This window comes from Eulemur rufifrons, chromosome 16, assembly GCF_041146395.1.
Source record: "Eulemur rufifrons isolate Redbay chromosome 16, OSU_ERuf_1, whole genome shotgun sequence".
Classification (NCBI taxonomy): Eukaryota; Metazoa; Chordata; class Mammalia; order Primates; family Lemuridae; genus Eulemur; species Eulemur rufifrons.
Genome location: NC_090998.1, coordinates 23,273,601 through 23,298,820, shown reverse-complemented (window position 1 = coordinate 23,298,820; position 25,220 = coordinate 23,273,601). Strand labels below are relative to the sequence as shown.

At 37.4% G+C, this 25,220-nt stretch overlaps 1 pseudogene; it reads right to left on the bottom strand.

Moving 5' to 3' along the window:
* Positions 1–8,933: 8,933 nt before the first annotated feature.
* Positions 8,934–10,450, bottom strand: LOC138397005 (THAP domain-containing protein 5 pseudogene; annotated as a pseudogene).
* Between the last annotated feature and the right edge of the window lie 14,770 nt (positions 10,451–25,220).

Sequence of the window (25,220 nt, the reverse complement as noted above, 5' to 3'; positions counted from 1 at the left end):
GAATGAAACTACCGCTGCTGATAGGAGGGTGCCATGGAAACTGCTTTGAATTAAGTCGACTTTGCCTACTTGCTCCTGGTGTGACTTGGCAAGTTACCTTCTCTGGGATTTCTCCAATTTCAGTTTTTTAATCTTCAAAAATTTGTCTTTATTATGTTCCTTTTCGAATATTTCAAAAAGTGACATATTGCCATTGAAACCAATGAAATAATGCAAAGAACAAAAATAATGCCTCTCACTTTCGTCCCCTTCTGTGCATAACCAACATTTACAGCCTAGCCAACAGGTACATGTTTTGTAAGCAGGGAGAAAGATGTGAAAGGAAGTGGGCCAGGCTGTATAAGCCTTCTATAATTTTCTTCTTTTTCACAGACACACAAAAATCACACTGCACAATTACTCTGCAATTTGGTTTCTTAACTGTTATACATCATAGACTTCTCTCCAGGCAAAAAGGTATAGCTCTACCTCATTCAGGTATAGCTTTCAAGTTAATCCTGAGACACTCTCTTTTAGGGACTGCGATTTTTATTTTTCTATGTAAAATTATTTATCTTGTCTCATTAAAATCGTCTTTAGATTTTCTTCCTAAGAAAAAAATAGAAGCCATCTAGCACAGTGCTTAAGCATGCAGCCTCTGATGTCAGACTGCTTGAGCATAATTCCTAACTCCACTGCTGAGTAGCTGTGTGACTTAGGACAAGTTACTTAACCTCTCTGTGCTTCAGTTTCCTCGTCTGGAAAAAAGAGTACAGTACTCACCTCCTGGATGGTGTTGGGAGAGTTAATATACTTAAAGCACGTCAGACAGTGCCTGGTACAAAGGGAGTACCCAGTAAGTGTTAACTATTACCGTTGCTATAATTATTATCATCCCGTAGTGCCTACATAAATAGAAACACATCCATTTAACAAAGAAATAAAAATGAATTAGGCCAGGGGCGGTGGCTCACCCCTGTAATCCTAGCACTCTGGGAGGCCGAAGTGGGGGGATCGTTTGAGCTCAGGAGTTCAAGACCAGCCTGAGCAAGAGTGAGACCCCATCTCTACTAAAAATAGAAAGAAATTATATGGACAACTAAAAACACATATAGAAAAAATTAGCCAGCCATGGTGGTGCATGCCTGTAGTCCCAGCTACTCGGGAGGCTGAGGCAGGAGGATCGCTTGAGCCCAGGAGTCTGAGATTGCTATGAGCTAGGCTGACGCCGTGGCATTCTAGCCCAGGCAACAGAGTGAGACTCTGTCTCAAAAAAAAAAAAAAAAAAAAATGAATTGAGCCCTACCCTGTATCATGTGCTAAGTACATAAGGATGACAAAGACAGGGTCTCTGCCACAGAGATTGGGGGAGAAGATACATACAGGAACAGGTAAATTGCAGTATCACATGATAGATGGTTTAATAACAGGAGAAACCCGGAGCCAAGGGCCTCAGTGATGGGAGTAAGCAATTGTGCCTCAGGAAATGCTTCAAGTCTGAGATGGGTCTTGAGTAATAAGAATTTGCCAATCAGAGGTGGTGGCATTAGAGTGGGTGTTCTGCGTCTAGGGAGCAGTATGTGCAAAAATGAAAATATTCCTCTAGGCAGCTGACAAACATCTTCCATGAGGAGATAGTCAGATATGACGATTTTCTTCCCATTTTCTAAAATGTCGTATCTCGGTAGTTCAAGCCAGAGCATTTGGTCATCTGCCAAGCACTTTGCAAAATGTTTTGGTTCCTGTGACTCATCACCACCATAAACTCATCAACTACTATGACTCATTTTCAGCCCTATTGAAATTATATCTCTACAAAAGCTTATCTTTCTCCATGAAACATGCCATCAAGTGAACCACCAAATACTCTTGTTAAGGACTACCCCAAACAGTCACTAAGGATAATTGTCATACTTGCTACATACTATGCCCCAACATGGACTTCTGTACTGCCAGGGAGTTTGTCAGGGAACGAGAAATTAACATTGAGCACAAGCAAAAAATGTGGAATGATCATCAGGAGACACAATGAAGCAGTTGAAGTAAAACTAGATCTACATATATTAACATGGATCAAAAATGTGACGTTGAAGGGAAAATGCAAGATGGAGAATATGTGCTCGTGATTCTATTTTTAAGATACATAAAATATTGCTGTATATTCATATGTAAAATATGGATTCGAAGAATATAAACAAACTCAATATAGTGGTTACTCTGGGGAGGAGAGACAGGAATGAGAGATGGTATAGGGGGGTGGGAAAGGGTAAAGTAGACTTAGCTATATCTTTAACGTTACAAAAAGACAAAGCAAAATGTTGACAGTTATGACTTAGCTGTACTTTTTTCATTTTTAAGTAAAAATGTGATTCCTTTTTCTGTTCTATAACTTACTTTGTATCTTCCTATTTTCTTTACCTTCAGAGATACAAACTAGTCCTACCATTTCAACTTAAGACATAGACACTATTTACAACTTTTTTAATCAATCAGAGTTCAATCAGAGAAGTAGAAACTGCTCTACGTATAATATTTCAAACAGAAAAGAGTTAGTACATAGAATTAGATGCTTTCAAAACCATTAAAAGTGTTGGGAGCAAAAATCACACGGGGTGGAGGGCCACTAGCTTTCAGTGGTTAGCTGTAGATTTGGTCCAGAGAATCAGGAAGTTCCTGCTGCTGCCCAGCAGTCAGGAAATCTGGGGCTGGCACGAAAGGGGTGGAATTATCTGCAACACCCTTATTTTGTAAAGGTCAGATATGCAGTTCTTTTTCTTCAGTTAACATTTTCTCTTAGCTGGGGTTAAAAAACAAATTAGGTGCTCCACTGGCTTTTCATCCTGTGTAACTGAATCCAGCAAGGAATAATCCAAGGACCCCCCACCGGAATAGAAACTTTCTTCTTACTAGAGGGTGCAGACCACCTCTACTCTATGAAGCAAAGCCAGTTGCTAATTAAATAAGCTTCCCCCTCTCTGAAATAGGCAAATCCTGTATCATTCCTGATTGCCAGGTCAATGAGGTTATTGTGTCTGCTGGCCCAATGCTAAAGGGCACACAAAAGCAGGATGGCTTCAGGATTCAATGGGAAGAACAACAAATCCATGGGGGTACAAACATTTTAGTTACATAAATTGCTTTAGTACCATTTGAGTCAAAGTTGTAAGTGTGCCCATCACCTGCAAACAGAAGACTGTGCCTTCTTCCACACAGAACCTTCCACACTATACTGAACTGTACATGTAAATAAAGTTTCTCTATTTTCTGGAATTTCAAATCCTAACTGCTTTCATTGTTTGAGGGTTCAAGGAATAATAGGAAACAGGTTTTAGATAGTGATAGCCCTTCCTCTGTGAAGATATCTTGATCCTTTTAACTTGCAAAGACTTTTCTGAACTCTTCATTTCCTGTATAATATCGCTTTCTGGTTTAAAAAACAAAACAAGAGTGTTTGTTATAGTTCTCTGAACCATTACTCATTTCCCCCACTCTAGTCTATGAAAACATTTGTCACGGCATCCACATCTTATGGTACACATTTATTTAGATGAATGTTAGCATCTCTGGCCCCGTGCTCCCCTTCCACTGTCTGGGAAACACTCCCAGAGGAAACATCATGGTTCACTCATCTCTTTCCTCCCTGTGCCTAGACCAGAGCCTTGCACACAGGAAAAACTCAGTGAAGGTTTATTGGATGAATGAATAAATAATGAACAAATTATTTCTCTCAGGCTGCAGCAGATGCTTTCTTTTCAGTGATTACTGTCCCAACTTTCAATTCACTTCCACCCCTGTTTGGGGCCTGGAGGCCTATTCAGAGAACACAGACTACTTCCATGCCTTCTCAGAGAGAATCAGGAGACGTGATTTTTCCAATCTCTCTATGCTTTTTCTGGTTGCTGTTTGTCTGTGTTACTTTGTTACTTTTTCTTTAAAATTGAGAAATATAACACATAGAGAAAAAGTCATGAAATATAAATAGCAATTTAAGAACTATTATAAAATGGACACCCAGGTAATGGCCACCTGAACACAGAAGCGACACGTTGCCGGCATGCCAGCAGCTCATCAGGTGCCCCGTCCCAGACACGATGCCCTCTCTTCCTCTAAAAGTAACTGCTATCCTGACTCTACGGTAATCGCTCTTCACTTTCTTTTAAAGAATATTTCCTCCTAAGCATTCATTTCTGCATACTATAAATTACTGTTTTCTGTTTTGGGAACTTGGTATAAACAGAATCACAGAGTATGTTTCCTTTTGAATAATAAATTATGTTATTGTCACTTGGAATCAAGATTTTGAGCATAAGAAATACAAGATAAAAGCCGCTCGGTAAAAAGCACATGATACTAAATTCAAATTGGAAATATCAGTGTAAACTCATGATGTATTTTTTCTTTTAAAATATACATTTTGTAGTTCTAGCACTGAAAAGACCTAAAAATAATGATCAACTTAGAAGTAACAAGCCATCCTAGAACCCAGATTGTAGTTTCTAAATACTATACCCTACTAAAAGGAACAGGGATCCTTGAAAAGTGGCTCATTCCAGGTCTGAGGCAGGAATGGTGCAAGATAAGCTTAGAACCAGACAGCAAGGAAGCTATCAAAGACTGCTGGGTTCAAGTCAAAAAGACATACCCAATTGAAGTCTCCCATGGATCAAAAAAAGGAAAATTTGGTAATCAAAATTAATAAGAATAATAGCAATATTTTGAAACATTATAAAATTATGTGGGAAATCATAAGCTCATAATGATACTAAAAAATACCAAAAAACTAATTGGTCACCTGTAAGGGTTACAATACCTGTAAGGTTATTGTGCTGAAAATTAAAAAATAAAGAGAAAGAATTGGGCATTCCTGAACAAACTGTATTTAAGGAAACCAAATAGTTCAATAGGTGAAGTTCTTTATTAAAGAATTTCAGGTCATAGATGCATAAAAATGACAAAATTAGAATATTACCATTTTCTAAGCCCTAATGAACTAATGGGTCTAATCACTAATCATCAATGATTGCTAAAATGGTTAAGTAAAAGGCTGATGGTGAGCTCTATAATATTAATAAATAACCAAACTGACAATCTTAAATTATTGATCAGTCTTATCAGAAAAAAAGAAATAAGTAGACACTATTTGCTTCTTAATGTAATGTCACAGATACACAATACTGTCTGTGAAATATCATAGCCCTGCCCCTCTCCCACCAAATCTGCTCAGGCTTCCAGATCTAAATACAAGATTACAAGAAATACAGATAATAGGAATACTAGATGTAGAAAATGAGAAAAAGAAGATGTTAAGTATTAGCAAATCCTAGAATGTGAAAAATTTTGTATGGCCAATCATTTCTTCAAAATATAAATGGTAAGATAAAAATGAGAGCAGAAAACCTATAGGTTAAAAGAAACATAAAGAGTTATATTAGCCAAATTCAGTAGGTGAGACTTGTTTATATTGTGACTCAAGGTAACAATAAAACATTTATAAGATAATAGAAGAAAATTTTAACACTGACTAGTTGATGATATTAAGGAATTAATGTTAATTTGAGGAGATGAAATGGTATTATGGATTGTTTTTATTTTATTATTATAGTTTTTTTGTAATTTGGGATTTTACAAAGCCATAGAGGGGTGGGAGAATAAGATACTAACCTAAGTAACTTTGGAAACTAGTGGATTCTAAGACTAAAGGCAAAAGGAATTGTACATAGCACTATATTTTGGTTGCTAAAGCTGTTTTCCATGGGGATATGTGTTAACAACTGGGAAATCACTATATATACAAAATGGCATCAAACAGCTGTGTAAATGGATATCAAACGGTGGAAGCCAGGATTCTGACTGTTGGAAGGGAAGGTTACAGAAAAGCAAGGGGAAAAATCTAGAACGATTTATGTGTTAATAAATTAGAGTTGGAGACATCAGTATGAACTCATTTTTATATATAGCTGCATATGAAATATTTATAGATATGTAAATACATGCATATATTTCCTTGTTCTGTCTCAAGAGGGCTTTGAAGCAGTGACCCCCAGTAGCAGTGAGCCCACGTGGAGCCCAGGTCCTAATTTCTAGTACCATTTTCCAATAAAAGGATCCACGAATGATTGGTTCTTAGACTGGGCAAGGCATATACAAGATGAGCCTGAAGCATAGTTAGGAAAAGACTCAAAAACAAACAAACAAAAAGGTGCAAAAACTCCCCATGATAGCAATTTGTCAAAGGGACACAGGAAACAACTGAAAGAGCTCCCAATGGCCAAAGAGGAAACAATTTAAACAACAAAGTAAGTCAGTATTTATATCTCAAGATGTAAGATAACTACCCATGGATACATACTGATGTAAATGATTGGTTGAATAAATAAATAAATAAATGAGGGAGAATAGACAAATCTGGCAGGAGAATTTCCAATAATTGATGTAGATACTTTGCCTTCAAGAAGTTGGAGTCTAATTCCCCACTCTTTAAGTGTGGACTGCACATAATGATTTCCTTCCAAAGAGTACAGTATAGAAATGGGGAGAGAGAGTAACTTTGCAGTGAAGAAACCTGACAAGTGATCAAGGTTAATATCAACAGTGATAAGTCACGCTGACAGTATATACCATTGATATGATGTGGTGTGATGAGAGTGGCACTTTGCCTCTGTCGTCTTCCTTCCCAAACCCCAAAACCCCAGCCTAAACATAAGAAAAACATCAGAAAATTTCCATTTAAGGGATATTCTGCAAAAATACCTGACCGGTATTCCTCAAAACTATCAAGATCATCAAAAACAGGGAAAGTGTGAGAAACACACAGCCAAGAGGAGGCTAAGGATACAAGACAACTAAAAATAATGTGGTATTCTGGATAAAATCCCAGGACAGAAAATGGACATTAGGTAAAAACAAAACAAAACAAAAAACTAAGGAAATCTGAATAAACTATAGACTTTAGTTAATAATAATGTATCAATATTGATTCATTTAATTGTGGCAAATGTATCATACTAGTATAAAATGTTAGTAACAGGAGAAAGTAAAAATGGGATATATGGGAACTCTCTGTACTATCTTTGTAATTTTTCTGTAAACCCAAAATGCTTCCAAAATTAAAGGTTTATAAAAATTTTTTTTAAAATGTGTAGGTAAAAAAAAAATCCTTAGAGAATCAAGAATCATCCTGAATCTAGTTGGGGATGACAGGAAGTGGAAGGAGGTTTAGATGAATGAGGATTGGCCAAGAGTTGATAATTGATTAAACTGAGATTATGGATGTGTGAGGGGTCACTATATTTTTCTGAGGTAGAAGTTGTGTTTTTGTATTTCCTATAACAGGCACCACTGATCAGCATTTATTTATGTAACATTGGAAAGATAAATGTTGTGAGGCTTCCTTGGTCAAGTGTAGGCACATGTTCCTCAGTGAACATTTGGTATTCGAGATTAGGGAGCACGTCCTCATATTCTGGGTCATGGCAACTGCTTGATACATCTGCATTCAATACACTGAGCTTACCACTCAGTAGATCATAGTCACGATGCCACACCAAAAACTCCTTCTGTCTCAAAGAAGAGCATAGATATTCATTTACTCTAGAATTTTGTAAAAATTCCAGAAGATCCAGTGGAGGCCAATTTGATTCTTTTTTTTTTTTTTTTTTTTTTTTTTTTTTTTTACTATCAATTAATTTTATTAGACTGAAGAAACTATGTGAAATATGGCCAAAAATAATCATCATGCATTTACAAAACAATTGGTATAGTATGAAATACTTGCTATTCAGAGTCAACTAATATTTATTGAGCACCTCCTATTTTCCAGGGCCAGAAAGATGTTTGTTACCTTACAGAATTCTAAAAATCATCCTTTTAAATAGAAAATAGTATTTTCCATTTCACAGATGATAAAACTAAGAATCAGACCGACAAGACCTCGCTCACCACCACAGGCAGTAATGTATTTAAAGATACTGCCAATTTTAAGAAAATATATCTATTTTTCAAATTTGTATTAACACAATGTCTTCACGTTTACATTTTTCTTAAATTCCTGTAGACATAATCAGTATTTTTATTTGTATCACCATCACTTCTCTTTCCTAAGAGAAAACCTTTATCTCTCTAGGGTCACCACCATTTATAATTTCTTGCTTATAAATTTTAATAAAATATATATGTGTACATATGGTTTTGACACTTATTTTGATGCATGTAGATTTTAACTATTGTATGATATTTCATTGTTTTGGATTATAGGGATGTTTTAGTCAGCACAGGCTGCCATTATAAAATAACATGGACTGGGTAGCTTAAACAACAGAAACTTATTTTCTCACAGTTCTGGAATAATACAGTATTCCTCTATTATTCTGAAATTTAAAAATGACACAAGCACACACTTCAAAAGCTACACCTGTTAAGAAATAAACTATGATTTCTAAAATATACTTACATATATTTAAAATTAACCTCACTAAAATTTTTGGTTTATAAATATAACTGTATAAATACAGGATGTTAAGAAGCTGAAATGACCATGTATTATGATAGTTAGCCACATATAAGGTACTGAAATACATACTTTTTCAAGTTTGAAGTACCCCTCCTAAGAACTGGGCTAATGGGTGACTCCTTATTTTAGTTTAACTAGAACAAAAAGTGTATTTTACTTTATATTACAGATATATAACCATAGCCAAAAAATCAAACACCACAGAATCCAATAAATATTGAGGATAACTCAATTAATATTATCAAATTCTAGCCAACTTCCAGTATTATGTATGTATATATTATCTTATAGCAAACTGGTTCTAATAAAATATCTTAATAGAAAATCGAACTATAAAGAAACAGACTATTACAGATCTAGTAAATTCTCTTATTTTACAGATTAGGGACTGAGGCTCAATCTTGATAAGTAACTTGCTCAGGTCATATACACCAGTGGGAAAACCAGGACTGATTCCTGAACTTGACTTCTATTCCAGGCTCTTTTGACCGTATCTTTGTTCTCTCATGTTATGACTATCATTTTTTTGCCATACTTTAATTTGGAAAATTATCAAGTAATAAAACTTTTTCTCTTCAGTCCAACAATTGTCTGGTTTTTCTAAAAAATGAGCATTACAAGAACAGGATGCAGTTCATAACATTAAACAACTCTCATAGGTTCATTAAGATGCAATCTTTATACAGGAAAAAGTTCACTTTACATATAATTTGGTTTGGCTGGGAAAAGCTTAACAGTCACAGCTTTAAAACTTCTTTACCCTATATCATAGTGACTTCATATGTTGTAAAATGATTTTCTATAATCTTGACATTTTCTTCAGATAGCCAGTTTTCCTGCTTTAGCTGCCTTACAAGAGCTTCCAAAGACTTCAATCTTCCTAGAGTTTGCTGCTCTTGTAGCTCAAGAAGAGTTATCTTTGAATGTAGCTTAGAGACTTTCTGCCAAAGATGTTCCTTATTTACATCTTGTCTGCAGTAAGAATGTTCAATTTGTAAAACTTCTGTCCCATAGTCTACATCCTTATATAAAGAGTCTTCAATGTCTGTGTCCTCCATTTCCATGGTTTCTTTTTGGGCAGATATAAAAGAATTAACTGCAGGTTTAGAATTTTCTGCAGGTACAAAAATGGCAATAATAGATTCTTTATTTGTGTTTAATTCTTCAACTGTTTGATTAATTGTGCTGAATAAGAATGGCTTTTCTTGTGCTGACTTAATTTCCACGGAATTATTGGTTAAGCTTGGATTAGCAAGATGATTGGTAGTTATTTCAAGCACTTCCTGGGTTTCCAAAGACTGATGAACACCTTCTGAATTTGAAGTTGTCAAAGTAATAGTTGTAGAATTTAGATTCTCAAAAGATGTGTGAAAACCACCTATACCTATATCTTGGTTAACTGATGTTTTCAAGGTAGATTCTGGTTTTCCCGTATCTTGTTTAACTAGATTAAGAGTTAACATGTTATTTTGTATAATTCCTGTTTTTGGAGCTTGTGGCTTCAACAAAGCAGATGAATCAAGTAATTCTGCATGTTCAGGGGGCGTATCTGTGTTAACTACATTTTTATTTGCCTCATTTAATGCAAATGATTCTTCTGACTTGACTTTTAGGCATACTTCTTTCTCATTTTCCAATTTTTTCTTCTGGGGTTTTTTTTTGGAAGGATCTTTTCCCTGATTGTCTTCAGGCAAAGAAAATATTGTTGGAATTGCAGTTTGTTTTAAATACCGAATACCCCATCTGATGTCAAGATAGTCAGGAGTAAAATGGTCACTACACAGGAACTGGTATTTACTGGGAACCCATGAATCTCGTTTCATATTCTTTAACCACTTTTCAAGTCTTTCTTTGTCATGCAGAGGAAATGGGTAAAAACTCGGCTTCTGGTCTCTATTGTTTCGTCCCCGGCGGTTCTTACAGCAAATCGCTGCGCAATAACGGGGCATTGCTCGGGTGAGGCCCCAGGAGACCGGGGCCAGCAAGGGGCACAGGCCAGCCCTCCTCGCTGAGGCGGAGCCCCAGGTCCCAATTTGATTCTTAGTTCATAAGAACTGCATGTCATGAGTCTTAACCAAATGAACACACTGTAACCCATTTCCTGCAAAATATATATTTTACGGGTTTGATTTTAACCTTGGCAGTCAAATCCAGGTAAAAACATCAATGCAAGTGATATGTGAGAGCCAGTGTTTCTACCCTATGAAGAAAATACTTCTGTTTTTATGACCTTTGTATGGACAGTTATAAATTTCTCAGTTGGTGAACTTCCTTGTTATTTTGATATAAATTACTTCTAAAATTGCATCTTGTATGCTACAAAAATGATTCATTACTGATATGGATAGAGCAACTCATTTCATAATTTAGATAGGAGAAAATATTTAAAATAAAAATGTACTTTATTATGCTAATAGTTTAGTCTCTCTTACATCTGCCATTTTCTTCTTTTAAGAAAGGCATGGCTTAAAGTAGATTTATTTTAAATGTTCAGTTAAATGTGTGTTTCTTCTGTAGGAAATGGTAAAATTAATAAAATTTAGCACTGTAGTTTTTGTCAAATGCTTTGTTGAATTATTATTAAATAATGCAGAAATGACCTTTTAGGGTGACATAACCAGCAGCATCTGGGAGACAGAATAATGTAGCACTGTTTTGCACAAAATTTACTCCGCATAACTCTAGTTCTGCAGAGTGTTAATAGATTTTATTTGCTGAGGTGGGGGAAAGTCCTGAGGTCAAATAAGTTTAGAAAACGTTTTATTAAACAAGTTACTTACTGTAGGACTTTAACAAACTGGTGGATATTATGAACCTTAAATAGGGGGATATAGCCTACAGAGTTTCTTAGATGGATTTGACCAAAAAACATTTTTTTTTTTCCAGAATCACCTTGCAGCACCACATGTATAATGGCAAGAGTCAAGGTGGCAGGTTGGGAAAGGAAGGTAAGTACACATTCAGGAGACATGGAGAGTTCACAGTGATCTTCTGGGGGTGGGGGGAGCTCGAGGGGACTGGCAGGAGATGCAGCCACGTCTGCCACCCTAGGGGGTTCTTGGCCCAGAAGGCGCCATGTCCTTCTTGGTGGGGCCGTGGCAGGAGGCAGCCTGGGTTCCGGGTGCATGTCAGTCCTCGCGCTCACCCCCTGGCTTCTCTAGTGAGACTGCAAATGGGTACAACCTCTATGGAAAACTGTACGGAGATTCCTCAAAGAAACAAATGTAGACTTAACATTTGGTCCAGCAATCCCACTACTGGGCATCTACCCAGAGGAAAAGAAGTCATTTTATAAAAAAGACACCTGCACTAAAATGTTTATTGTAGCACAATTCACAATTGCAAAGATGTGGAATCAACCTAAGTGCCCATCAATTCATGAGTGGATAAAGAAATTGTGGTGTGTATATACCATGGAGTACTTTTGCAGCAACTTGGATGGAACTGGAGAACATTATCTTAAGTGAAGTATCTGAGGAATGGAAAAACAAACACCACATGTTCTCACTTATAAGTGGGAGCTAAACGATGGGTGCACATGGGCACAAAGAGAGATAAAGGACATCAGAAACAAAGAAGGGGGAGGGTGGCAGGGTGAGGGATAAAAACTTACCTCCTGGGTTCAATGAACACTATTCTGGTGACAGACACACTAAAAGCCCTGACTTAAGCATTATACAAGGTAGACTTCACAGATAGAATAATTGTCACATTGGAGGGTTATTGCTCTGTGGAGCAAGAGCTATCAGAGTAGGGAATATAAAATGGAAACCTCTGAAAGTGCCCTTCTTATCCCTGTCTAAAATAGGAAATCAAGAACAATATTGTGTCCCCGGAGGAATGACAGAGATTAGGCTACTGTTAAAGACCTAAAGGATGCAGGATGATCTCTCCCTCATCTCCACTAACCAGAAGCCTGACAGATCCTTGAGAATGACCATAGACTACTGCAGATTTAACTGAGTAGTACCTGAATTGCAGCTGCAGTGCTAGAAGAAGTATCATTGCTAGAGCAAATTAATAAAGCTTCAGGTACATGGTACGTGCTCATTGACTTGGCAAATGCATTCTTTCCCCTCCCTAATAGAAAGGAGAATAAGGAATCACATTCACATGGGTATGTTTTGCCTTTAGGTTATGCGAATCTCCTGTCTTTGGTCACAAAACAGTAGCCCCACCTTATCTGCGGTTTTTGCTATCTATTTCGCTTTCTGCAGTTTCAGTTATTCTAGGTCAACCACGCTCTGAAAATATTAAATAGAAAATTCCAGAAATAAGCAATTCCTAAGATTTAAATTGTGCATCATTCTGAGTAGCGTGATAAAATTCCACTCCATCCATCTCTGGCTCACCTGGGACATGAACACTTCCTTTGTCCCAGTATCCATGCTGTCTACACTCCCTGCCCATTAGTCACTTAGTAGCCGTCTGGGTTATCAGATCAACTACTGCAGTGGTATCACAGTGCTTGTGTTCAAGCAACCTTTTTATTTTACTTAATAGTGGCCCCAAAGCATAAGAGTAAAGACGTTGGCAATTCCAATATGCCAAAGAGAAGTCGTAAAGTGCTTCCTTTAAGTGAAAATGTGAAAGTTTTCCTATGCTAGGGTTGCTAAGATCTATGGTAAGAATGAATGTTCTATCTGTGAAATAGTGAAGAAGGAAAAAGAAACTCATGCATAGTATACATAGGGTTTGGAACTATCCACAGTTTCAGGCATCCATTGGGGGTCTTAGAATGTACCCTCCTCAAATGAAGAGAAACTATTATATAGTCCAAAAAGATCTGGACAACCTGGACATCCACGGAATGTCTGATCCATTACATCGTGATATCATGCTTATCTGACAGGATAAGTAGGAGATAGCTAGTATGCTGGCGGCCTTGGTAAGACACTCTGTTCTGTTTTGCTCACAGCATTCTGACACCAAATGTGTAGGGTTTCTTCCTTACATGAGAAAAATTCTCCAACTCTCCAACACCAGTTGGGTGTGCAAAAATTCAATTCAATTCTGGCACAAACTACTTGGAGTCAGCATCAGGCTTCACAGGTTTAGGGACTCGATCCCACAAGGCTGCCCTTAGTTCAGACTCCAGTCATAAGTATTGGGTCCCCAGGTTACCCATATTTCTGTCTGATTTGGCTACAGTTTGGGGTTCCCACAGCCCCCACTTCAGGTTTGATAATTTGCTACAACAGCTCACAGAACTTAGGAAAACATTCTACTTACTCTTGGTGCTTTACTATAAAGGATACAGGCCGGGCGCGGTGGCTCACGCCTGTAATCCTAGCACTCTGGGAGGCCGAGGTGGGCGGATCACTGGAGCTCAGGAGTTCGAGACCAGCCTGAGCAAGAGCGAGACCCCATCTCTACTAAAAATAGAAAGAAATTATATGGACAGCTAAAAATATATATATAGAAAAAATTAGCCGGGCATGGTGGTGCATGCCTGTAGTCCCAACTACTCGGGAGGCTGAGACAGGAGGATCCCTTAAGCCCAGGAGTTTGAGGTTGCTGTGAGCTAGGCTGACGCCACGGCACTCACTCTAGCCTAGGCAACAAAGTGAGACTCTGTCTCAAAAAAAAAATAAAAATAAAAATAAAGGATACAATTAAGGAACAGCCAGGTGGAAGAGATGCAAAGGGCAAGGTTTGGGAGGAGAGCTGTAGAGCTTCCATGCCCTTGCTGGGGGTGCCACCCTCCCAGCACCTTGATGTGTTCACCAACACATAAGTTCTCTGAACTCCATCATTTCAGGGTTTTAGGGAGGCTCCATTACATAGTTCTGATTGATTAAATCATTGGTCACAGGTGATTAGACTCAATCTCTACCTTCTCTCTCCTCCCTGGAGGTTGGCAGTGGAACTGAAACCTCTCATTACATGGTTAGTTCCTCTGGCAACCAGCCCCCATCCTGAAGCTGTCTAGGAGCCCACCAAGAGTCACCTTATTGTGTAAACTCAGATATAGTTGAAAGGTATTTATTATGAATAACAAAAGATGCTTCCATTACCCCTATCACTCAGAGAATTCCAAGTGTTTTAGAAGCTCTGTGTCAGGAACCAGGAACAAAACCAAATATATATTTTGTATTATCACAGACATGCATTCCAAGAGGTGGGAGAGAAAACTTATGCAGATTCATGACTAGCTACTTCAGTACAATTTAGGGGGGGGTCCAGTAGGTCAGAAGTGTGTAGGGTTATCTCCTCCAAAGTAGGAGACAAATTGCTGTATTTTGCATCTCCATGTCCTACCATAAAGAAGGAAGAGAAACCCCTTGTCATCTTCTTTAAGCTCTCTCTCGAGGTAATGTATTTCATGCCTAGTAATATTTCTACAGCCCATTTATCAGGTAACATGGAAAGCTTCCAGCTCTGAGTGGGGCCCTGAGTAGGAAAACGTGTCAAAGCAGGACCTGACCACAGTGCAATCAGCCCTGTCACTTGGGCCATATGATCCAACAGACACCCATGGTGTTTCAGGGGGCATATGGTGGGGAAAGATGCAGTAAGGAGCTTTGGGCAAGCTCTAGTGAAAGAATCACAACTCAGGCTTCTAAGATTCCAGAGCAAAGCCATGCCACTAGCAGCAGAGAATTATATGCCCTTTGAAAAACAGCTCTTATTTTTGGTGTGTTAGGATCCTAGAAGAGATGGAATAATTAATCAAAGGACACTAAGTGACCATCTGGAAATATCTATTATGCACTGGGTTCTGTGGGATCCATTAAGCCAAAAAGCCAGATGGACCCAGTAGTAGCCCATTGTAAGACAGTGATGATATCTGGGACTGAACCTGAGCAGGAACAGAAGGCATGAATAAGCTTCATGAGTAGGGAACCAGGATCACATTTCCCCAAGCATGGTTGTACCAGTGCCCCCCACCCTTGCACCTATGGACATTTTGGGGTAGGATATAGGGGAATGGGCAGGCAGGGGTCTTATATGACCAGATGAAAGAAAAGGAAAAAGTCTAAGCTTGGTTTATGGATAGATTGGCTCAGTACATGGATGCAAGTCAAAAAAAAATAGACAGTGGCTTCATTACAACCACATTCAGGGAAAAACAGTGGAAAGGAAACCTTTCCAGTGGTAGAGCTGGGAACAGTACAACTGGTCATCCACTTTGGGTAGGAGAAATGACCCACGATGAGAATATATATAAATTCCTAGGAAGTGGCCAATAGCCTGGTCAGGGAGCTGAAATCAAAAGGACTGGAAGATCAGAGGTAAGGAGTCCAAGGAAAAGATACGTGGATAGACAAATGAGTGAATATATGAAGACATGTGTATTACATGTGAATAACCATAAGAAACCATCTACCATAAAATAAGCACTGAACAACCAAGTAGACAAAATGACCCAGCCCCTTGACATTAGCCAGTCTCTGTCATGAGTCACCCAGAGAAAGCATGATGAACACATGAACAGAGTGGACATGATGGCAGAAATGGAGGCTATGTGTGACCCCAATAGCATGGAACCCACTTACCAAGACCAACCTAGCTACTGTTGCCTATGAACATCCAACAGATACCACCATTTAACTGCCAATATGGCCTTGTTCCCCCAGGAAATCAACCAGCCACTTAGTAGCAAGGTGACAACCTGGAAACTTTCCATCCTGGAAAGGCCAGCCAGCCATTCATCCTCACAGGGACAGATACCTATTCCAGGTTTGTGTTTGTGTTTCCTGCCTGCACAGCCTTGGATAGCACCGCTGTCAGGGACTTATGTCATCTACAGGCCTGGAAACCCATACAGCAAAGCATCCAAACAGGAGACCTACTTCACTGTACAGGCAATAGAGGAGTGGGCCCCTGACCATGGGAGCCAACAGTCATACCACAGACTGCACCATTCAAAGGCTGACAGCTTCACGGAAGGCTGGCACAGCCCACTCTAGCTAGGTAACAAAAGGCCTTTGTCATTTTGAGTCATTCAAACGGCACATTGTGCCATGGGGATGCAAGAAGCAGAAAATACTGATGCACAGAGAGGAATGAATGAAGTATTTACATAGACAGAAGCAGATGCAAGAGACAGAGACCGAATCCTGGCAGATCTCTGCTTTCCAGTTAGCCACAGCCCATGAGACATCTTTGTTTCCTAACAATCCTCCCTCCCCCCAATTTTTTTTTTTTCATAAGCAAGCCTGATTTGGTTTCTGTTATTTGCAACAAAAATATCTTGTCTAATACAACAGATTTCCAAAGAGGCAAACTTTTCCCTTCACATGAAGAACTTCCCAAGAAATAATGTAGTTGTTCCAAAATGGAAAGAGCTTCTCTTACCATTTTTAAGTTTAGATGGTTTTTCATCAGTGGGTAGAAGAGATTCGACCTATTAGAAATAGTTGAACTAGATAAACTGAAGGTCCCTTGCCATTTTGAGATCCTTTGACAAATATCAGGAAAGGTCTGATTTGAAAAATAGGATTGTTTCACTATGCGGGAAATAAAAAATAATGAGTCCCCAGGTGCTCAATAACATTCCGAAAGAGGATGTGCAAAATTATATAACATTGCAGGAAAAAAAATGGACAGATTCTAGATTTAACCCAAATTTTATAATGATTTATCTTTTATTAAATTAATACACTGAAAAAAGTCTAGAAGTTAAGTATTTGGGATGAATAAAATATAAGAACAAAACAGTAAATAAAGTAGCTTTTAAATGTACATTTTTATTTGCTGGCTGAAATGAAAACTGAAAAAGATCTCAAAAAACTTTTTGGCAACATGCTTTATTTTGCTTTCTCTTGAAGTCACTGCCAACAATGCCCTCTAGTGGTAGACTAAGAAGGCACTGAAGAATGGAAAAAAATGAAACAATTAAGCAAGCCTGTTAAACCCATTGGCAAGATTTTCACAAAAATATGAACTTTTACACTTCCAGTTGGTAACTAAATGTTGTTTTAGGCAATATAATGAGTCTTTACAAGGTATTTCCCCATATATCTTAAAGTACAAGAATTTCAAAGCCATTTTTCCCCTGTAGTTTTCCTGAACATACGCCAAACAGCACATGAAAATAGCCATCTGTAAGGTCTTATTGGGTCATAACTTCTACTGGTACCTTAAAAGAAAGTAAAATTTGCTTTTATGGAGGATGAAATCATTCTCCAAAACTCTTCTGCTTTTAAACCCATCTGCCTATAAGAATTATACCTTCAGACAACAATAATGACTCAGATACCACTTTCAAAATTGTATTTGAATTCTGAACTCATCAACCAGATAAAGTTCCCTTGCTTGAGAATTCTTCAAACTGCAGCTCTCCACTGCTGGGGTGAGCCAGTCAAAACAACAGTTACAGTTACAGGAATAAAATTTCCCTAACCCTGGCTCAGCAAAGAGCTTCCCAGAGGAACTGCAGCTGCAGTAAAAGGCAACTGACATAGCTCACACCCCTCTGATTCAAACCAGCCAATTGCTGGCTCTAATCTCTGGCTTGAAGATTTCTTTGTCTTTGTAAATTGCTCTCCTTTCTCTCCCCTCCAAACCTCCTTCCTTCGTACTTTTTAACCATTTTGAGAGGCACTTAGATCCTCTTATGACAACACATTTGTATGAGAATATTTGATCCGAGTGACTTTGAGTAAGGTATTAACCAACTACTGTGTTCCAGGAATTTTTCTATTTAAATAGAAAGAAACACATCCTCATATAGCTATGCTGTGAGTTGAAAGGATCATTAATATTAATTCCTTTAGAAAGACCGAGATGACCACATTCTGTGAATGCTAAACATTTTCTGGTTTTGCATTGGTAAAAGGCATCCATATGCTAAGTAATATGTCTTTGAAGAACTCTTACCTTTGTCAATCTTAGACAAAAATATCATGAGGCATCCGAACTTCAATAACATTTTCTCCATCATCATTTCTGGTGTTCCAGAAATATATCAGCTTTTGGAGTCAGGTGGCCAGCCTGGGTGTAAATCCCACCGTTGCCAGACTTGGCTCTGCTTTTCAGTAAGTCATTTACACAAATTAATCAAGGAGCTGTTTGGGGACTCACAGAGCAATTGACTGACAATATCACCTACGCTGGACTAGACCAAATGAAAAACAAAGACGTGTAGATCCCAATATGGCAGCATATAGTACTGTGTTTCTAAATATATGCTGTATAGAATGATCCCTAACTTATTTGATCCTGAATCCCTTTTGTTCTCAGAACATTTCAGGAAATCAGTGTATGAAAACACTCTTTAGGAAATGCTAGTATTGGGTGCTCTCTGGATGTTTTCAAATTCAAATTGTACTCCTTAAATTTCCTTAGCCACACTAGCCTTATTTCACATGTTAAATAGCACATGTGGCAATGGCTACCATATTGGACCGTGCAGAATTGAACACCTCTCATTCCATCATCACAGAGAGTTCTATGGACAACACTAGAGTTTTCCTCATAACATTGCAATCATATTCAAACTCCAGCCCTTAAGAAACTCACAAAAATAGTAACTCTATAGTAGAGAAAACTGTTAAGCAACACTTTAACCAAGTGATCAAAGATAAAATCCCCAGTAATGGGACAAACAGACATCATGCACCTCCTGTTGTACTACCCTAAGAAGAACACATCTCATGTGTGGTATTTCTGCCCAAAATACATGAACTGAATCTAATTATTAGGAAACATCAGACAAACACAAATCAAAGGATATTCTACAAAATAACTAGCCTGTACTCTTTAAAATGCCAAGGTCATGAAAGACAAAGACAGGCTAAGTACCAAATTAAAGGAGACTAAAGAGACATGACAACTAAATGCAATTCATGATCCTTGATTAGATCATGACCATGGAAAAGAATACCTATAAAGGAAATTATTAGGACAATTGATCAAATGGACTATGGGTTATATAATATTATTATTAAAATGTTAAGTTTCCTGATTTTGATCGCTGTGATGTGGTCATGTAAGAGAAAGTCCTTCATGTTAGAAAGTAAACATTGAAGTGTTTAAGAGCAAAGGAGCATTCTCTGTGTTTCAATTAAGATGGAGAAAGCATCTCCTACCCTGTCTCTCCCACTGAATGCAGCTATTAAAAACCTTGGAGAGAATGTATAGAGCAACTATCTGAGGACTTTGAAAAAAAATGGTAGAAGTAGGTTAGGGGAGGCACACAGATCTCTGAGAACCACTGAAATGGGAGTGGTTTCCCCTTTTTAAATCTGGTTTCTCCCTAGCCTAGACTCAAAGGCAACCTGAAGCCAAGAAATACATTCCAGGTACAGACAGAAAATGTTTCCAGAGAAGCCCTCTCTCTCTTGTCTGAGGAGCAGGAAAAGGATCTCCTACGAGTCAGAGGTAGTAAGGGAAATCCTCTCTTGTCCCAGCCCCCAGGCAATCCCACAGTGGCACAGAAGCAGCAATAGCTGGGCAAATGCTTAAAACTCCAAGGGAGGGAAATCTGTCTCTCTAATCAGAAGAACCAAGGATCCAAGAGTGTGAATGAAATCTTGTTGCTCTCTCTTTCGTCTGACTACTTGGTCCCTGTAGCAAACATAGTTGTGGAAAGTGCTTCGGAGACCAGGGAAACTAAAGTAGTGGCTATCTAGTCGGAGTATCAGGAAGAGGGTGCCTGGGAGGAGGAAAGATCCCTCTGGTGGCATCATGGAAAGAAGGAAGTTTAAGAAAGTAATCCCGTAAAACCATGTATGTACTAGTGGGCTCATCTTTGCACTGTGCATGTATGGATCTGTCCCTAAAACAGCATACAAAAGGTATTGAAAACTGATCTACAAAGTGGATCACTGCCCAAGTCTCCAGTTGGCCACTGGGTGTCACATACACAGGACAGATCCAAGTAGCACTACAAAGGCTTTGAAAACTGAACTGGAATCACAGCCAACAGAAAGCAGATTAGGAACTTGCAACTGAATCCTAAACTTGTCAATGTCCTGCTAAAACAAATAAAAATTCCCCATAGGGTTTAAGAAGACCCAGAGTCCCACAACACAATATTCAAAATGTCCAGCATCAAATCTATAATTATTCAAAATATAAAGAACCAGAAAAATACTTTCTCTCAAGAAATAAGCAATCAACAGCCATGAATACAGACGTTGAAATTAGACAGACTTTACAGCTATTAAAACTATTCTCCAGCCAGGCATGGTGGCTCATGCCTATAATCCTAGCACTCTGGGAGGCCAAGGCTGGAGGATTGTTTAAGGCCAGGAGTTCAAGACCAGCCTGAGAAAGAGTGAGATGCCGTTTCTACTAAAAATAGAAAAATTAGCCAGGTTTGGTGGCATGTGCCTGTAGTCCCAGCTACTTGGGAGGCTGAGGTGGGAGGTTTGCTTGAACCCAGGAGTTTGAGGTTGCAGTGAGCTATGATGATGCCAGTGCACTCTAGTCCAGGAGACAGAGGGAGACCCTGCCTCAAAAAAAAAAAAAATGTGTATACACACACACACACACACACATCCTCTAATAAGTAAGCGTGAAAACACTTGAAACAACTAAAAAAAAAGAAAATTTCAGAAAAGAAATAGAAGATATAAAAAAAAGAAGCAAAAAATTTTAGAAATGAAAAAATACAATAAATGAAATTAAAAATTTATTGTATGGGATCACTAAATGAACGTGAAGATAGACCAGTAAAATTTATCCAATCTGAACAATAGAGATTAAAAAAAGACTTTTTTGAAAATGAGCAAAGCTGAAAACACACACGGGACAATACCAAAAGGTCTAAATTTGTGTCACTGGAGTTCCAAAAGCAGACGAGAAAGAGAGTTATGCAGAAAGATACTTGAAGATATACATGGGTAAAAAATCCCCAAATTTGGCAAAAGACATAAACTCACAGATTCCAAAGGCTCAGTAAACCCCCAAAAGAATAAATTCAAAGAACTCTACACCCATACAATATCATAATCAAACAACTGGAAACTAAAGACAAAATCCGAAAGCAACCAGAGAAAAATGATACATTATATATAAGGGAATGATGATTCGCATAGCTTTATATTTCCCATCAGAAACCATGAGAGCCAGTAGGCAGTAAAACATTTTTAAAATGATGAAATAAAATAGCTTTCAATCCAGAATTTTATATCCAGTTAAAATATTCTTCAGGAATGTAGGCAAAATAAAGACATTCTCAGTTGAAGAAAGATGGAGAATACATGATCCACACACCTGCTCTTAAAAAGTGCCAAATAAAGTTTTTCAGGCAGAAGAAAAATGATAAGAGTGGAAAACCTTATGAATAAGTCAAAGAAGACTTAAATAAATGGAGAGACAAATAATGTTCATGGATTGGAAGATTCAGTATAATTATCATGTCATTTCTCCTCAAATTTATCTATAGATTTAATGCAGTTCCAATTAAAATTTTTTTGTAAATATAGATAGGCTGATTCTAAAATTTATGCGAAAAAGTAAAGCCTAGCTAGGATAGCCAGAACAATTTTTTAAAAGAAGAATAAAATTGGACAATTCAAAGTAAAAAATTTTAACAATTATTATAAAGCTACTATATTCAAGACAGTGTGATATTGGTGAAGTGATAGACACATAGATCAATGGGAGAGAATTTTTAAATCCAAAAATATATCCACACAAATATGACCAATTGATTTGAAACAAAAGTGGAAAAGTAATTCAATGGACAAAAGGTAGTCTTTTCAATAAGCAGTTTTAAAACAATTGAACAGTCAGATACAAAAGGGAAAAAAAACAACTTAAACTTTACACTTTACACAAAAATCAATTCAAAATGGATCATAGGTCTAAAATTAAACCCTAAAATTATAAAACATTTAAAAGAAAACAAGATAGAATTTTAATAAACTTGCATTAGTCAAAGCATTCTTAAATACAATACCAAAAGCACAAGCCATAAAAGAAAAAAAATCAATAAACTAGGCTTCATCAAAATCAATAATTTAAGGTAAGATAAAACATATGCAAATCACATATTCAACAAAGGACTTGAATACTGAACAAAACTCTTTATAATCAACAATGAGAAAATGAATAACCCAATTTAAAAATGAGTTAAAGATTTGAATTAATGCTTTTTCAAATGATATGCAGATGACAAATAAACACATGAAAAGACACTTTAACGTCACTACCCTTTAGGAAAATACAAATTCAAACCACAATGTGATACCACTATACATTTATTAGAAATGGCTAAAATTTTTTGACACTATCAGGTGCTGACAAGAATGCAGAACAACTGGAGCTCTCATATATTACTGGTGATAATGCAAAAGACTATAAAGCTGCTTTGGAAAATAGTTTAGTAGGTTCTTATAAATTTAAATATACATTTACATATGACCCAGTAACCCCACTTGTATGTATTTACACTAAGGAAATGCAGACTTATGTTCACATAAAAACCTGTACATGAGTGTTTATAGAAACTATATTCATAATTGCCAAAAACTGAAATGGTAATTTTAATGTTTATCAATGAATGAATAAACAAACTGTGATATGTTCCTATAATGCAATACTACTCAGCTACATAAAGCAATCAATGATTTATATACACCACATGAATAAATCTCAGAAGGATGATGCTGAGTGATAGAAGCCAATCTCAAAAGTTTACATTCCACGTGATTGTATTTCTGTGATATTCTACACAGGACAAAACTGTAAAGAAGGATGAAAATCAGTGATTAACAGAGTTCAAGGGTGGGGATAAGGGGCAACACGAGGGAATTTTTTTGTGGTAATGGAAGGGTTTGCTATCCTGACTGTGGTGATGGTTATGTGACTCTGTATGTATGCTAAAACACACCCCAAAAAAGGAGTCCATTTCACTATAGGTAGATTTCTAGATTTTAATAACACTAATGCTTTTAATAAAAGAGTAAAGGAGCATGATGACTACAACTTTCTCTCGAATGGTTCAGAAAACTACGTAGGTAGGTAGGTAGAACAACAGACAAATAGGTGTAATGGATAGAATGATATAGCAGATGGAGAAAAATATATACAATTGGTGAATCCAGGTAAACAATGTAAAGGAATTCTTTGTACCATTGTCACACCCTTTCTGAAAGTCTGGAATTATATCAAAATAAAAAGTTACCACAGAAGTATATTTTTAAACTGTATTTAAAGTGTTTTTAAAAATACTTTCAAGGCTATCATAACACAAACATTATGTCAAACTTTTTGTTATTCCTCACACCCAATGATCTCTCTCCTACATCTGAGCTTGAGAAGTTAGTCCCACACAATAAATTTGGAATGGCAGTTTTCAACTTGTGTGTTTATTCTAATCTATTTTGTGGCCAGGAACACTGAGTTGAGGATTTCCAGGCCAAGTTCAGGCTTACTAAGGAAGAGTTCTGTTATTGATTAGTGATGCCTGCCATAGATGCAGGCTAGGTACCTGATAGGATGCACGCCAAGAATATCCTAATGCAGCTTATATCATCCTCTAACTTTTACCATTTTCTTCTTCAAATCACTGCTCAAAGCCCTAATACTCAAAGAAAATTTTATTTATTCACATAAATTTTCTTTAACCCATCAACATAGTCCTAAATAGCTCTTTTAAAAATAGCTTACATTGCTGCTTTTAGGTAAAATTTTATATTACTTACTAATTATTTATATTTATTTCTTTAATGTCTTCCCACCTTTCTTTTTTCTTTTCTTTCTTTCTTTCTTTTTTTTTTTTTTTTTTTTTTTTTTTTTTGAGACAGAATCTTGCTCTGTCACCCTGGCTAGAGTGTAGGGGTGTCATCATAACTCACAGCAACCTCAAAGTCCTGGGCTCGAGCTATCCTCCCACCTCAGCCTCCCAAGTAGCTGGGACTACAGGTGCACACCACCATGCCTGGCGAATTTTTCCTGGTTTGTTTTTTGTTTTTTGTTTTTTGTTTTTGTAGAGATGAGGTCTTACTCTTGCTCAGGCTGGTCTCAAACTTCTGAGCTCAAGCATCTATTCCTTGCCTAGGCCTCCCAGAGGGCTAGGATTACAGGCATGAGCCACCATGCCTGGTTCTTGTTTAAGTTTCTTTATCCAAATATAAGTCCTTGTTTTGCCTAAATAATTAAAATAGTCTCTGCTCTTTCTTCACTTCTCCTTTCTACACTTTCATCCTACATGCGGTGACTTCCTAAAGCACAGATTAGATCAGCTTTAGTGAGTGCCAGCTTTGAACCAAAGTCTATGCTAAGCATGGGAGACAGGTGCTATGAGGATCCAGTCCCTACCCTCACAAATTCACGTCCAGAGGAAAAGACCAACATGTAAACAGATGATGATAATACAATGAAAAATTCCTACCACAGGTTTCTTATCTATGAAATTAAAGCAATAACAGTCCATACTTCCCAGAGTATGCCGAGTTACAGCTAGTAAAGTGCTTAGCATATGGTCTGGCACATGTAATCATGCATAAATATGAGCCATCGGTATAATTACATCCAAGTGCCAAGTACAGTGTTATGAACGATCATTTTTCTCGTTTACAAGGAGAGTGGATTTAAACCACTTTTTTCAAGCCACCCAATGAGTTGGGGAATCTTGAACAGAGCCAAAATTCTGAAGTCTGTTAACCCAGATCTCCCACAAGGGAATACAATTTTCCAAATAAAATAAACTGTGTCCTTTTAATTTCATCATCTGTTTCCAATACGTTTTTGAAAATGTTTCCATGATGAATTTCAGCAGAAGACGATCCCCATTTTCTTCTCAATCATGAGGTTTATACAGAGGTCAATGACA